This window comes from Tiliqua scincoides, chromosome 10 (genome assembly GCF_035046505.1).
Source record: "Tiliqua scincoides isolate rTilSci1 chromosome 10, rTilSci1.hap2, whole genome shotgun sequence".
NCBI classification, from domain to species: domain Eukaryota; kingdom Metazoa; phylum Chordata; class Lepidosauria; order Squamata; family Scincidae; genus Tiliqua; species Tiliqua scincoides.
The window spans coordinates 27,654,293-27,666,387 of record NC_089830.1 but is presented as its reverse complement, the minus strand read 5'-3'; positions in this window follow the sequence as shown (position 1 = coordinate 27,666,387).

The following is a 12,095-nucleotide window of genomic DNA, read 5'->3' as shown; positions in this document are numbered from 1 at the left end:
TGTGGATGCGGGAGAACCTGTGGATATTATATATCTGGACTTTCAGAAGGTGTTCGACACGGTCCGTCACCAAAGGCTACTGAAAAAACTCCACAGTCAGGGAATTAGAGGGCATGTCCTCTCCTGGATTGAGACCTGGTTGAAGACCAGGAAACAGAGAGTGGGTGTCAATGGGCAATTTTCACAATGGAGAGAGGTGAAAAGCGGTGTGCCCCAAGGATCTGTCCTGGCACCGGTGCTCTTCAACCTCTTCATAAATGACCTGGAGACAGGGTTGAGCAGTGAGGTTGCAAAGTTTGCAGACGACACCAAACTTTTCCAAGTGGTGAAGACCAGAAGTGATTGTGAGGAGCTCCAGAAGGATCTCTCCAGACTGGCAGAATGGGCAGCAAAATGGCAGATGCGCTTCAATGTCAGTAAGTGTAAAGTCATGCACATTGGGGCAAAAAATCAAAACTTCACATATAGGCTGATGGGTTCTGAACTGTCTGTGACAGATCAGGAGAGAGATCTTGGGGTGGTGGTGGACAGGTTGATGAAAGTGTTGACCCAATGTGCGGCAGCAGTAAAGAAGGCCAATTCTATGCTTGGGATCATTAGAAAAGGTATTGAGAGCAAAACAGCTAATATTATAATGCCGTTGTACAAATCGATGGTAAGGCCACACCTGGAGTATTGTGTCCAGTTCTGGTCACCGCATCTTAAAAAAGACATAATGGAAATGGAAAAGGTGCAAAAGAGAACGACTAAGATGATTACTGGGCAGGGGCACCTTCCTTATGAGGAAAGGCTATGGCATTTGGGCCTCTTCAGCCTAGAAGCCTGAGGGGGGACATGACTGAGACATACAAAATTATGCAGGGGATGGACAGAGTGGATAGAGAGATGCTCTTTACACTCTCTCATAACACCAGAACCAGGGGACAGCCACTCAAATTGAGTGTTGGGAGAGTTAGAACATACAAAAGAAAATATTTCTTTACTCAGCATGTGGTTGGTCTGTGGAACTCCTTGACACAGGATGTGGTGACGGCATCTGGCTTGGACGCCTTTAAAAGGGGATTGGACAAGTTTCTGGAGGAAAAATCCATTTTGGGTTACGAGCCATGATGTGTATGTACAACCTCCTGATTTTAGAAATGGGCTATCTCAGAATGCCAGATGCAAGGGAGGGCACAAGGATGCAGGTCTCTTGTTATCTGGTGTGCTCCCTGGGGCATTTGGTGGGCCGCTGTGAGATACAGGAAACTGGACTAGATGGGCCTATGGCCTGATCCAGTGGGGCTGTTCTTATGTTCTTATGTTCACAGCTGTCCAAGTCTTGTTCTCATCACAGCAAACTATGATTTCCGCTTATGTCTGAACCAGGCCTGAAAGCAGTATGGATATATTAACCCTTCAAATGCAGAGAAGTTGAGGCAGAAGGTCATCCCTGGGACCCATGAATTATGGACTTTGGGAGATGGAGGCACCTTTTGCTCTGTGCCCCAGCACTGAGACAGCCCTTGGGAAGGTCTGGATAACTCCCATCCACTGAAGAAGACAAATAGCAAAATAGCCCAGTGCTGCTTCAGTGGAGGAAGCTGAATTTTGGAGTGGAACCAAAAACAGCCCCTGGCCAAGGGTACCTTGCTGCAAAATGATCCGTACAGGCCTTACTGGAGCAACCAGAGAAAAACCAGTTGCTTCCTTTTCTCTCCCAAACTGCAAATATCGTGGACGGAATAGAAGGCAGGGTGCAAGCGCTGATCAATCCCCAAAGAAGGTGATGTAATCAACTGAGCATGTACAGAGCACCCTGCCCTCTCCACTGAGCATGCACAGCAACAGCCTGAGCCCCAACCTGAGCACTGCCTCAAGAGCAGTCCAGAAACATTCCAGAAATGCACAAGACCAAGTCGTGTTCACGACTAAATCATTTACAATGTGGTTTGTAGTCTGTCCGCAGTTTAACGCCATCAGCGGCAACTGCCCTAGCGCTGCAACTCAGGGTCTCTCCCTGGACCAGCTGGAGATGTTCCTGCTCTGCAAATGACACCCTGGCTCACGCTAGCGGCACTCCATGTAGAACAAGCACATGGTTCGCTGTCCCACAGCAGTTGCCTGGGCTGCCCAGAGCTCGGCCTCGCGGTTCTAAAGGCCGGCGGAGAGGACGTGAGAGCAGTCTTGTTGTACGGATTACAAACACAGGCGAGACTGTCTTTAAAAAGGCGGCCACTTCCAGGCTTGCAAAAAAGAGGTTCAAAACATGATGATATAACACATTGCACATTAGACTCCTGGCCCTAAAAATCAGTTTAGGGATAGGAATAAACTTCTCAACGCAACAGACTTGGCTGTACAAACAAAACTGTTACGAATCTGGGGGTTTAGTGGCCCAAAATGCGGTGGTTTGAAATGGAAAGGAGGCAAATTCACAGAGGAATTTGGACTACCAGCAGATATGATGGTCAGAACGAGCTTCCATGCACAAGGGCAGTCTCCCATACCGCATGCTGGGTAGGGGACTGCTGCCTTCCAGACTGGGACAGCATTCAGTCGGCCACTGCAAGGGAAAATGAACGCGGAACTAGATGGACCCTCCAAGATCCGATCCAGGAGGCCGTTCTGAGCCGTGTTAACCTTTCACCTGGACGTTGCTCAATTTAGAAAAATATGCTTTAGGCCCCTAGAACAAGCCTCTTTCCAGCGGCTGCTGAGCTATTTGCCAAAGGAAAAGCCTGCCCAGTGGATCTTCCCAGCTCTGCAGGGCCATTTGGAAGTGTCCAACATCCGTACAAGAAGCAAAGGCACCGAAAATACTGTCTGCAGTAGACAGAAAACAGAGGAACAGTCCACACCCCAACTCCCAAGCACCGGCACAAACACAGATCTACAAGCAGACTCTTGCCACACTCTGCTGGCCACACGTCCAGGCCTCCCCCCACCCCACATCAAACACACGCACGAGCGCCCACGCAGAGATCCGGAGGCAGGCACAACTGCACTGGCACCCTCCTGCACATACCAATACAAAACCCACACCTCTTGCGCATATAAAATTCAGATCATCAATAGACATGCTGCCTCGCGCATACCAATGCTTCGCAGCATGGAGAGAGCCCAGCCCTTGCTCGACACCTTCGCAGTCTGCAGATGGGGCGAAGGGGGCGAGAACCACTTCAGGCGGCCACAGCAAGGCCCTCTGGACATTCCTAAAACTTTCAGTCTGGGAACAAGAGTCCTGAAACGGTGCCATTTGTCCAGTGTCGAAACAGCCACAACAAGCAAACCGGGGACAAACTCTGAGATTTCAGGACGAGCCTGGAAAATGCACGGCCCTCTTCTGTATGGCGATCGCTCCTTCAAAGACAAAAGGGAAAAGGAAGGAGACAGGAAGGAGAAGGTGGGCAGGCTTCGGGGTCACTGGCACATCAGCACCAAATGCTACACTGCACCAAACAGATAGCTGCCAAGGACCAGGTGGGGTTAGACTGGGGGGGGGGGTAAGGAAGACTGAGAAAACATTTCAGGGTGTTTTAAAATACCATAACCACTTTCCAATGTGGACGAATGAGTATCTTCAGCCAGCAAGGCCAAGAATTTCCCCGTAAGGGGGGGTGGGTTTGATGACAACCCATTTAGGGGAGACGATGAAGCAGCGTGAGGCACACAGAATGCACCCCCAATCCCCTGCAATGACCCCAAGGGCGCTGGGCGCACTGCTTTCAGCGCAGGCAGCCTGAAGCATCTTCTGCGATGCTCACAGAAATTCCAGCTCGCCCCCTGGGATGGCCAATGCAGGCAAACATTTGGGGCCAAATCCTATGGCGGCTGCATAGGAATTTGCTTGGCATCGCAGCTATGGGGCCAGACTGTGCCAACCATGGGGAGAAGGCGCCAAACACACCCAGCTGAGCCAGACGTTAAGGACGACAACCCAAGTGTTCAAAACACACACACACACACACACACACACACACAAATGGCTTTTAGACGCCTGTAGTATAAATTAGAACTTACCATGGATCAAAGCAGCCCAAATGGGAAACAAAGACAGACTGGTCCAGAAATCTGTCCCCAATGGCAGGGACCATGATCCAACACACAACCACCATTAGAAAGTGTCAGAAGGACAGAGCTTAGTGACATCACCACGGCTGCCACCACAGGAACCCCTCCTGCAGGAACAGGAGCCACCCACGAGCGATGTTCTCCCACCACATCCAACCAAGCTGACTAAACACAAAGTGTGCTTGGAAGATACTGCCTGCGTTGCCCGAGGTTTGGTGGTTCCCACGGAGAGGAACTGGCACAGAAGCATGCACTGATCAGGGCCCAGGACAGGAGATGCAAGTCGAACCTCCATGCGCAAAGGCAGCCTGTTTACAAAATTTTAGAGCTGGTGAGCCTCCTCCTGTTGGACGAGAGGGTCTTTGGTCTGCATCCAACAGAGCACTGCTTTCGAATCAGCTTAATGTGCTCAGCTGTGGGTCTGGGACACAGGAAGCCGAAGCACAGAGGGGTGGGTTCCTCCTGCCACCAGCCCCAACACAACCGTGATTTGAGGAAGGGGCTTGTGGCTCAGGACGTCTGATCAGCCAGCAGCAGGCTGAGCGCCAGCGCCTCTCTCATTAATCGAAGGGAAGTTTTTGTGGTCTGGTAATTGGATAGAAATGTTTCACGGCAGGGTAGCGCGCCACTCACAAGTGCGTTCCTTTCTCCTTTCACTTTGAAATGAGTCTGATCTATAAGGCTTCCTGCAGCCGGTGCAAACAGGTGCCTGTAGCCAAGACACGGGTTTGATCTCAGAAAGCTAAAAGGCTGGAAGCAGGAGTCCAATTTTGTTTCCCCCCAGAGAGCTGAAGGCTGCTAGAGAAAAGAATCACTGCTTGGGGCAAGTACATCAAGCTCTCCTCTCACCTCTGATCAAGCAGGTGTGCCAGGTTTCTCCACTGCAAAAACTTGCAAGACCTGTTTGACAAGAGGTGACAGGGTGGGTGGGGGGTTGTGGAGGTAGAAAAATCAAGCCCATCCTTGGCATTACAATTGATTGTCCCGAATGTTGATTTCACAAGGGGGGGGGGGAGAGATGGGATGATCTTGGAAAAGGAACATAACACTTGCACTTGCTCAGGCCAATATGGCAGCCCCCACTTCTTAATCCCAATGTGCAAAATGGGGGCCCACATTGCAAACCCATAAGCCACATTCTGCAGCTTGAATTGGAGAGTAGGTACAAAGTTGTACCCACCAGTTCCAGGACAGTTCCTAGGCGTGTTTACTCGGAAGTAAGCCCCAGCAGAGTCAACCGGGCTTGACTCTCCGGTGAGCGCGGCTGGGATGGCGCCCAAAGAAATGGCATTTTTCATGAGACACACACCTTCCTACTAGTTGCCCAGACTTAAGTGCAGCCTTGCAAAAGAAGGCCAGAACCCTTAGGAGCCCAGCTGGCCAGACACACTTTGCCAGCCACTTGCAGCATCTCAAGGGCCTGAAAGAAAAGAAGCGGCTGAATCACCCACCAGCCAGTTCCTGAGATTACTTTTTTCCTAGCTGCTTGCTTGGAGATTTTTTACTGCCAGAGGCAACTATGCAAGGGGACAGTTTGCAAGCTCGGTTAAGAAGCAGGGTGGGGAGGAACTTACTGCCCCTCCCTGAAAACCTCTATCAAGCCATCCAGGTCAAGAGTCTGAGCCTCAAGGTTGGCAGTGAGAAGCATTGGCACTGACCACATCCCTCAAAATCCAGCTTTGGTGGCAGGTACACGTTTCATCATACATGTATGGAAACATGTATGCTCCCACCATCTCGAGGTTCCAGCTGCAGCCTTTAAACCCCCTTTCGAAATGTGATTTTTTTCTCAACAAAATCCAAGATCTCCTGACTCTGCTGCAAAACCTGGACATTTGCAAATGTAGCCATTTGAGTTCACATTGGACAAGGTCCAATTCAAACTCCTCACTTAGCTTCTAATCTACAGCAGTCCTGTCCCGCCCCTGCCCCCCAGCAAATGCTCTGGCATCTCCAGAAAATACATTTTAATTACTGGGGGGGCCCCCACCTAGAAATCTCTCCAGCCAACTCTGCCTATTCCTTACCCCAGGCTTCAGGATCTGGATTCCCAGCTGGGCTCCCTGAAGTCTCTGTGTCACTCAGTGCTTCAGCCCTACTGGGACGGACCTACTGGGAATCTCCGCTGGTTTCAGTGGCAATGCCCCCCTGCTAGCTACACCTTCACTGGGCCCCAGCACTCCCACCAGGAACTATCATCAGCCCCAGAATGTGCTAAGCTTCAGCAAAAGGAGTTAGAGCTCAGACCAGGTGTCTCTTTTTGCTCACCAGAGCAGCCCTCGGGCACCCGTGAGGAAGAGCTTTCCAGGTCAGGCCCAGCACCTCTTCCTTGAAATGAGCCGCCGGAAGGTGCGTGAGGTGTGTGTGGAGACGACAACAAAGTCCCTCTTGGTTTGGCTGCAGGACAGTCGGGTGCATCGAGTTCAGCTCTTGCCCACTCAGCCCAAGTCTCTGTCTCTGGATTCAAGTCCCCGGAAAGCAAGCAATACCCGGCAGCCAGGATGATGGTGCCCACCCTGGGGGTGACCAGGCCACATCCACGTGTGCCAGGAGAGGAGCCAGGCAGGCCCTACACAAGCTGTAGGCAAGAAAAGCTGCAACTTCCTCCTGGGGAGAAGACACTGGAGAAAGTGTGTGTGGACCGTCCTGGGCATTTCTGCACACAGGTTCTTCTGGGAGGGCAGTCGCTCCTGGAAAGGGGACCACTGAAGACTGGGCAGAGGGAAGAGCCACAGGGCTGGATAAGCCCGAAAGGCCCCGCATGCCCAGTACCCTGTTCCCGGTGGAGGACAGCTGGGTGCCTCTGGGGGCACAGAAGGAGGCCCTGCAGGCAGCAGCCCAGTGGGGGGGGGGGTCTCCTTGCTCAGCTGCTGCCTGCTTCAGGGAGACTCGCCTGGCAGAGTCTCGCCCAGCCCCTCGCCCCTCTCCCATAAGGTGCCCAGATCCATCCACCCCACTCTCAGACCCCTCTGATGCCACTGCCAGGAGTTTCCCTGAAACCCCCACACTCACTCAAGCACACTTGCCACGGCTCAGCCCCCGCTTTGCCACCCCCCCAGCCGCAGGACCCCCCGCACCCCCCCAGCCTCTGCAGAGAAGGGCGACAGTCTCGCCCCCTTGGCAGCTCCCACCCCCCAGTTCCTTCCCTAGAACTTGCCCCAGACGCCCCCCCTCCTTGGCCCGCAGCAGCCCCCCGGTCCCCCTGGGGGCCCCCACCTGCCCTCCTCCCAGAGGGGCCGCGCGCGCGGCTGCCCCCAACTTGGCCACGTGCGCCCCGACTCCTGCCGGCACTCGGGCCCCAGCCCCCGCGGGCCCCAGCCTCCCCCGCGGGCGCCCGCCCCGCGCCCGGCAGCCCCCCCGGCTCGCCCCCAAACTTTCCGGGCCCCGCGCACTCACCCGGCGCGCTCGGCCGCCCGGGCGCTGCGGCCGGCCATCCTCGGCCTGCGGGCGGCCCGGCGGGGCTGCTCGGCCGGGGATCGGGGCCGGATTTGCCCTGCCGCGGCGCGGGCGCTCCAGCAGCCGGGCGCATCCACACCCCGCGCCGAGCGCCGCTGCTGCCTGGCTCCTTTCACATGGTGATGAGCGGGCGCGGCGCTGCGCATACTGATGGCCGCCTCCCCCTCGCGCGCCGGCCGGCAGCCCGCCGGCCCCCACACCTACCCAGCCTCCCCGGGAGGGGCTCCCCAGGCAGGAAGGCGCTCTGCACGTGCCTCGGAGCAAGCGGCCGGCCGGCATCTCCAAGCAACAGGCGCTCTGCACATGCTCAACAACCCCCGCCACTCAGTCTCCGAGGAGAGTCCCGATCCAGGCAGGGCTGCCAAGCCTAGGCGTGTCTACTCGGAAGTAAGCCCCAGCAGAGTCAACCGGGCTTGACTCTCCGGTGAGCGCGGCTGGGATGGCGCCCAAAGACCGCTGAGAGTTTGTTTGGCAGCGCAGGGCTAGGCGTGCCTACCCAGAAGTAAGCCCCATTGAATTGAATGGGGCCTACGCCCAGGTAAGTGCGCACAGAATTGCATTGCAGCCAGTGGCGTAGCTGGAGGGGGTAAAGCACAAAGTTTTGCAGGGAGCTTCCCCCTTCCCAAGCCATTCTGGGCAGCCACTTACACCCTGTGGCAAGACTCCCAACAAAGTGCTTTGCCCCCCTCTAGCTACGCCACTGATTGCAGCCTTGGTGGGCTTGTGAACCTGCAAGCAGGAAATGCAGGTTCAAATACTTTTTCTACAGTTGTCCCTGGTGGGTGTGACAGAAAAAGAATGGCTCGACTCTTGGGGATAAATGAGCAAGAATGTGCCTGCCTTCATGGACTGATGTTCGGTCTCTGTGCTGGCACTGGGTACCTCCTTTGTCTCTACACCATGGCAAGTACCCCCCCCCCCCAAAAAAAAGAGTATCCAAAATAGGTCTTGCCTTCACAAAGAGATCTACAGACTATAATGTATGCAATGTCACATGTATACACCAAACTCTCTGCCCCAAGTACCTTACAATCTAAATGTAAATAGTGGGAGAGGCAAAAGAGGAAGGGGAGGCAAGGGAGAGACAAGAGCAACAGAGAATCAACAGGAGAGAGGTGAAAAGCGATGTGCCCCAAGGATCTGTCCTGGGACCAGTGCTCTTCAACCTCTTCATAAATGACCTGGAGACAGGGGTGGCTAAGTTTGCAGACAACACCAAACTTTTCCAAGTGGTGAAGACCAGAAGTGATTGTGAGGAGCTCCAGAAGGATCTCTCCAGACTGGCAGAATGGGCAACAAAATGGCAGGTGCGCTTCAATGTCAGTAAGTGTAAAGTCATGCACACTGGGGCAAAAAATCAAAACTTTAGATATAGGCTGGTGGGTTCTGAACTGTCTGTGACAGATCAGGAGAGAGATCTTGGGGTGGTGGTGGACAGGTCGATAAAAGTGTCGACCCAATGTGCGGCAGCAGTAAAGAAGGCCAATTCTATGCTTGGGATCATTAGAAAAGGTATTGAGAGCAAAACGGCTAATATTATAATGCCGTTGTACAAATCGATGGTAAGGCCACACCTGGAGTATTGTGTCCAGTTCTGGTCACTGCATCTTAAAAAAGACATAGTGGAAATGGAAAAGGTGCAAAAGAGAGCGACTAAGATGATTACTGGGCTGGGGCACCTTCCTTATGAGGAAAGGTTACGCCGTTTGGGTCTATTCAGCCTAGAAAAGAGGCGCCTGAGAGGGGACATGATTGAGACATACAGAATTATGCAGGGGATGGACAGAGTGGATAGGAAGATGCTCTTTACACTTTCACATAACACCAGAACCAGGGAACATCCGCTAAAATTGAGTGTTGGAAGAGTTAAGACAGACAAAAGAAAATATTTCTTTACTCAGCATGTGGTTGGTCTGTGGAACTCCTTGCCACAGGATGTGGTTACAGCATCTGGCCTGGACGCCTTTAAAAGGGGATTTGACAAGTTTCTGGAGGAAAAATCCATTATGGGTTATAAACCATGATGTGTATGTGCAACCTCCTGATTTTAGAAATGGGCTATGTCAGAATGCCAGATGCAAGGGAGGGCACCAGAATGAGGTCTCTTGTTATCTGGTGTGCTCCCTGGGGCATTTGGTGGGCCGCTGTGAGATACAGGAAGGTGGACTAGATGGGCCTATGGCCTGATCCAGTGGGGCTGTTCTTATGTTTGTAGGAGCACACCTGTTGCAAGTATTGCAAGGGGCTATTTTATTGGTGTGAGGACATGCAATGGTATTTACCGTGTAGGTGCCATGCAATGCCATGGAGTATTTGGCACTGTCTGACAGTTGATGGGATTTGTATTTGATTCCTGCCCCAAGTAAATGCATAAGAGATCAGAAGAACCCTGACAGATCAGGGCAAAGGCCCCCCTAGTCCAGCTTCCTGTATCTCACAGGAGCCTGTCACAAGACAACAAGAGACCTGCATCCATGCACCTGGCCTTCTGAGGTAGCCTACTTCTAAAACCAGGAGGGTGCATCATGGCTTGTAACCTGTGATGGACTTTCCCTCCATAAACCTGTCCAATCCCCTCTTGAAGTCATCTAGGCCAGATGCTATCACCACATCCTGTGGCAAGAAGTTCCCCACACACTGGGTAAAGAGAGAGTTAGAACAGACAAAAGGAAATATTTCAACACTAAATGCCAAGGTGAGATGCCAAGAAGTCTCACAGCCCAGCTCTGTGTGTGTGTGTGTTGAGCAGGCGGGCCTCTCAGCTTCTTCCCAGACTCCTTGCCCAAGCTGCCAGCCGGCCTCCAGGCCTTTATCCAATCTAGGGATGCACAACTGGAGGACCATGTGCCAAATGTTAAATCTGGCCACATGAATGATACCCACCACCCACTGATGCAGGAAAGGAATGTCTGGCAGGAGTGGCATTGGTGAAAATGGGCCAAATTAAGGGGGTGGGTGGTAGGGCTTTGACTTCCTGCCTCACTTCCATTTGCAAAGCAGACCTCCCAGAAACCTACTTGCTGAACAAGGCTTAAGGGGTTGCAGGCCTGGACTGTCTCAAAGAAGGCTTCCTCTCCCAGTGGCTGGCACAGGCCACCCTGGGGCACTCAAATCAGGCCCAGGTCACGTCTTGCAGCAACCAAGGATTCCATCAGACTCCTCCTCCTCTCTCTCTCATTTTTTCTGACTTCTGAGAAGGAAAGATTTTTTTAAAAAATGCTTTAAGAGGAAAGTACAGCCTGCTTTTGTCTGCGTGGCAGTAATTGGGCCTGACAGATGCAAATAAAAACTGATGGCAAAAGCATCTTCCTGGGCGAGCGTGATTGGCAGCAAACACCTTATTAATGCAGAGAGATTAGCAGATAATGGACATCTGTCAGGCGTAATGACCAAGGAAGGCCTGGTGTGTCACTATGTGCTTGATTGACAGATTGATGGGGGGGAGAGAGCAGCAAGCCACGTGGGCACTGAGGCTGCCACATGCTTCCAGGAAAGCACAGTGTGGTGGGGTAGAGAGGGTGAGGGTGGAGCAAGCTGCCCGCCCCGCCAGTGCTCTTCCCCGCCCAAGCTAGGTGGAGACACAGCAGCCCGGATGTTACTGCAGTCAGGAGCAGGCATCTGTCCTGGAAAGCCCTCCATTGCCATACACGCCGACCACTTGCTGAATGTGTGAACTCCTGGCACTGAAAGGTAGTTGCATTTGAAGTGCTTGGACAGCTCTGTCTGCCCAGTTGCAGGGCAAGGACAGCAGCTGGTTTGCCTGCATTCGCTGCTTGGCCACCGATTGTCGGAATCGGCCCCTTTTCAGCACACTGTGTTTGAGGCACTGCAAAAGTCCTCTTCAGGATATCTGACCTATGACAGTGCATCACACATACACAGCACTGCTTCATACTACAGACACCAACCACCGCACATCCCACACACAAACCAGCCCATATCGCTTCATGAGATCTACCCAGTAGCATAGCTAGAGGGTGGTGCAAAGCACTAAGTTTTGCAGGTGCCTGAACGCACTGTGCAAGCTAGCGGCCTCCCCCTCCCCTTTGGAGCCATTCCAGGCCCTGCAAGCAAAAGTGAAGGCATTTGCCTCTGTTTTGCTTCCAGGCACCCTGCAAGATGGGATTCACACACCGTTTCCTGCAAACTTGCAAAGGTTCTTTTCCAAGCCCTGGTTTGAGCAGAGAAGATGAATGGGCAGGGAGGTGTGCGGTGATGCAAGGTGTGTGTGCGTGCGTGTGTGGGGGGGGCTCTGGATCCCAAGCCAAGAAGGCCCTTCCCTGTGCTGTCTGGGGGGACCAGGCCCTAGCTTGACCTGTGGCTCGCCTGGGAAGGCCTTTGACTCTGGCTGAGGCACAGCTGTCAATCAGGCCGTTTCCAATCCATGTCAGAGGATCCCCAGGGGGCCCCAGCGCTGCCTCATCACTGATGCGCCAGTTTCCAGACACTGCCAGCTGCTGACATGCGCCTGACCCCCGTTAACTCTTTCATTGCTTGGGCTGGGGAGCAGAGAAGCGACCCATTGCCGGTCTCTGGCATTAACGTTCTGAGCACAGCAGCTGAGCCTCGACTGCCGCGACTGTATT